The 4,781-nt window shown below is 30.7% G+C and overlaps 1 long non-coding RNA gene across 1 annotated transcript; it reads left to right on the plus strand.

The window, feature by feature from the left end:
- The first annotated feature begins 272 nt into the window (after positions 1-272).
- On the plus strand, positions 273-2,854 carry LOC139776746 (uncharacterized). The gene is made up of 3 exons (XR_011719166.1): positions 273-1,743; positions 1,983-2,180; positions 2,434-2,854. It is a non-coding gene; the product is annotated as an uncharacterized lncRNA (long non-coding RNA).
- Positions 2,855-4,781: the final 1,927 nt, after the last annotated feature.

The following is a 4,781-nucleotide window of genomic DNA, read 5'->3' on the forward strand; positions in this document are numbered from 1 at the left end:
CGACAAAGGTGTTTGCAATTGCCGCAATTAAGTAAGTAACAATTCGAATAATTACGATTTTTTCAATTATTCCGATGACAACATGGTTGTAATTTGCAAAGAATGACTTTTAAATTATTATTACTAGATCATATTGAATCCTCGTTAAACTATGAAATTAATTAAGAATATGTCATAGATTTAATAACGATTGAATAAGAGACAATCAATATGCCCGTCATCAAATCATTTTGTATTAAATAATGGAATTTTCTTTTATTATTTTTTTTTAGGAACAAATGGATTGGTTAATCTTGACTGCGGTAATTGTTCACTTAAGGAGAAGATTGGGTTGGGATTTTGACCGATGGACATATCACATATGACTCACATTTTTTTGGAATTTCGATTGTACCACAAATTTATCTATAATAAATATGCTTTAGACATTTAAAAATAATGTAATATATCTTAACCCTCTTGAAGTATTATAAGCAAAATGTTAGCAGTTTGCGCGCAGATCGGCAGCAAACTTGATCAGAATCTCACATTAAAGCCATAGCCATTTTTGTCCGCATTAACCTCGTGTTCTGTCGACAGAACTTGCTGACAGGCAATGAGCAGATTGACACCAAAAATCGAACAGACTCTGCTCATAATCAGCTGTTTAAATAAACACTCGCATTATCTCTTTAATGATCTCTGACCTATACTATTATTTAAACATATTTTTATTTATTTTCGATGAAAACCTTGATGGAAAAAATGTCTCAAAATTTTTCAGAAATCTCAGATAAAGTAATACCCATACAGCATAAATGTTGTAAGAACATTGCATATATTGCGGATTGCATACGATTGCAAATCACTTGCTGAGAGCATAAAGAAAAAAAATTTGTTAGCAATTGCGCACAACATAGAAATGATCAAACTCGAGGCCCACAAGACGGTCACTGGTGGGCGAATGATGCCGCTTCCTGGATTTGTGAGATGATTTTCCCATCTTGAAAATTCTAAATTAAAAAATATCTGACAGAATAATGAGAAAATCTGTTGAAGAATCGCACAACAGGAAAATAATAAAGTCAGAAATAAAGATATTCTCTAATAAATGAGAATGTTCTTTTTTTCTGTGTATACACAGTTGGGAAATACCTAAAGAAATATATGTATATCATTTCTTATATAGCAAAAATATAATTTTTCTCATGTAACAAAATTATGTTGCTAGTAGGTATAGCAAAAAAAATTTGATAACTGAACGAGAACTAATTTGTTCTTACAGCAAAATAATTCGTAAATTCAGCAAAATTATATCCAGCAAATGCGATTAGTACTCTTAACAAATCGTTTTGCTGGCCGTATAATAACTAATAAAATTTGCTAAGACAGCATAAAATCTGCTGTGCCAGCAAATTATTTCTCTCCGTGTGTGCTGCTTAGGATTTTCCCGGCTGTAATCAAATATACTATTTTTAAGTAAATACGTAAAGACTTGCTCTTATCTCTGGACATGGAAAATAAAACGGATGTCCGTTCGAACAAAAATTGCCGTATTTATCGATATAAATCAATCTCCCCACTGTCGCAATTTATAATCATTTACACTGGTATATAAAGACCGGCAAAACTAAGTTCAAAACTATATTCATATCGTATTTATGAGATTCGACAACGTCTCATCATTCCTCAAAATAAAGATCTACGTGTTCGCCCTTTTGGTTGTGGCTGCGGTTGCTTTCGCGCACAAACTTCCCATCGAAGGTACGGAATAGAATCTGAAACTAGACATACCAAGAATACAATATCCCAACTTATAAATTAAAGTACGCGTTGAAAATGACTTTCCAAATATATTTAAATGTATCTATACTAAGTATCGTTATATGATAATTCTTCAAAGTTATTTTATTAATAATAAGTTTAATCACACGTTGAAATAATCTTTTCAAGTGATTTTATTTTAAAATTATAACAATGTGTGTTATATATTTTAAATAAAGATAAAGTGTCCCTGGAGTCGCCGTTGGCAAATGAAGACGAATCCTTAAAAATGGCACCTGTCGAAGGACACCATCGCGTACGTAGGATCACCTCGATGGTTTAGGTGGTGGCCACGACTTTTGCGCCGCTCACTGTATCGTCAAAGGACACAAAAAGGATACTGCAAGGAATATGGTGTTTGCGTATGCCGCGAATAAGTACGTAATAATTCAAATAATTACGATCCTTCTGATTAGTCCGATGGCAACATAGTTATAACTTGCAGAGAATGACTTTTGAATTATTGTTACTAGATCATATATATTGAATCCTTGTTAAATGAAATTAATTAAGAATATATCAATAGATTTAATAACGATTGAATAAGAGACAATCTCAATATAATAATATGTGCTCGTCATCAATTTATTTTATTTTAATAACAAAATTTTCTTTTATTGTTTTGTATAGAAAATTAATTTCGATTGCGGTAATCATTCTCTTGGGAAGAAAATTAGATTGGGATTTTGAGCGATGGACATATCACATATGATTTATATTTTCTAAAATTTTGAATGTATCACAAATTCGTCTGTAATAAATACTTTTTAGACATTTAAAATTATTGTAATACATCTTATTATCTTATGTATCCTCGTTTCATTACATAATTCTTCGAAGGCATCATAAAAGGTTCATAATTAATGGTATATACGGAATTCATTTAGTTAAAAAGAACAAATCTATATAGTCAACAAACAAAATAGTCAAAAAAACAAAAAGAACAAAATATTTTGTACAAATATTTTGTTAAGCCAATCAAATCATCTGCTTGGCAACATACAATCTTCCGGTTTTATTAAATCAACAAAATTTTTTTTGAAAAAAATAATTATTTTTCTCAGTGTACTTTTCCTTATTCTAAATGTATATGTAGTTTCTTTATTGTAGTTCAAGATATCATCATAGATCAATTGCAAAACATATTTGTAGGACTTCAAAATTATATCTCGGTTTGTATATGTAACGATATGTTGAAAGATAAGAATAAATATATATACATACATAATATTGAAATTAGTTCTTTCACTTATTCTTCATGCATTTTATAATCATCCCATATTATATTATTATGTAAAAATATGATAACGATACTATGATCTAATCAGAGAAAAAGTCATGAAAGCAAATTACGATTGTTATACATACAATTAAAATAATTACACAGGTGATCCATATACTTGAACATTTTCGCGATTGTAATCAGATATACCATTTTTAAAAGCAAATACGTAAATACATGCTCTTATCTTTGGTTTGGACATTGAAGGTGCAACGATGTTCGTTCAAACAAAAATTACCGTATTTATATAAATATAAACCAATCTCCCCACTGTCACATATTACGCAATTTATAATCATTTACACTGGTATATAAAGCAATTAAATTCAATACCGACAAAATTAAATTCAATAGTTGCGAAGCTCGACAACGACTCACTCCTCAAAATGAAGATCTACGTGTTCGCCCTTTTGGTTGTGGCTGCGGTCGCTTTCGCGCGCCAACTTCCCGTCGAAGGTAAAGAATAGAATCGAAAACTAGATATACCAAAAATACAACTTCCCAATTTATAAATTAAAGTGTGCGTTGAAAATGACTTTCAAAATATATTTAAATGTATCTATACTAAGCATCGATACGTGATGATTCTTCAAAGTTATTTTTAGTTACTTTTTATTAATAATAAATTTAATAACATGTTGAAATAATCTTCAAGTAATTTTATTTTAAAATAATGACAATGTTATATATTTTAAATAAAGATACCTTAAATTTAAACAGATTTAAATGAAGATGAAGTGCCCCTGGACATCCTAAATTTGCCGGTGGCAAGTGAAGACGAATCCGTGGAAATGACACCTGTCGAAGAACACCCTAGCGAACTTGGGATCAGCTGTAACATTGGTCCGGCCGCTTGTACTGCTCACTGTCTCATTAAAGGATACAGAAGAGGAGTCTGTACAGACAAAGGTGTTTGCGTATGCCGCCGCTAGTAAGTAACGATTCGAATAATTAAGATTTTTTCAATTATTCCGATGACAACATGGTTATAATTTGCAAAGAATGACTTTTAAATTATTATTACTAGATCATATTGAATCCTCGTTAAACTATGGAATTAATTAAGAATATGTCATAGATTTAATAACGATTGAATAAGAGACAATCAATATGCCCGCCATCAAATCATTTTGTATTAATAATGAAATTTTCTTTTATTATTTTTTAAGGAACAAATGGATTGGTTAATCTTGACTGCTCTAATTGTTCACTTAAGGAGAAGATTGGGTTGGGATTTTGACCGATGGACATATCACATATGACTCACATTTTTTTGGAATTTCGATTGTACCACAAATTTATCTATAATAAATATGCTTTAGACATTAAAAAATAGTGTAATATATCTTAACCCTCTTGAAGTATTATAAGCAAAATGTTAGCAGTTTGCGCGCAGATCGGCAGCAAACTTGATCAGAATCTCACATTAAAGCCATAGCCATTTGTGTCCGCATTAAGCTCGTGTTCTGTCGACAGAACTTGCTGACAGGCAATGAGCAGATTGACAGCAAAAATCGAACGGACTCTGCCCATAATCAACTGTTTAAATAAACACTCGCATTATCTTTTGAATGATCTCTGAATACTATTATTTAAACATATTTTTATTTATTTTTGATGAAAACCTTGATGGAAAAAATGTCTCAGAATTTTTCAGAAATCTCAGATAAAGTAATACCCATATAGCATAAATGTT

Source organism: Temnothorax nylanderi, unplaced genomic scaffold (genome assembly GCF_030848795.1).
Source record: "Temnothorax nylanderi isolate EJ_2023f unplaced genomic scaffold, tnyl_v1.0 TNYL_tig0127_pilon, whole genome shotgun sequence".
NCBI lineage: Eukaryota > Metazoa > Arthropoda > Insecta > Hymenoptera > Formicidae > Temnothorax > Temnothorax nylanderi.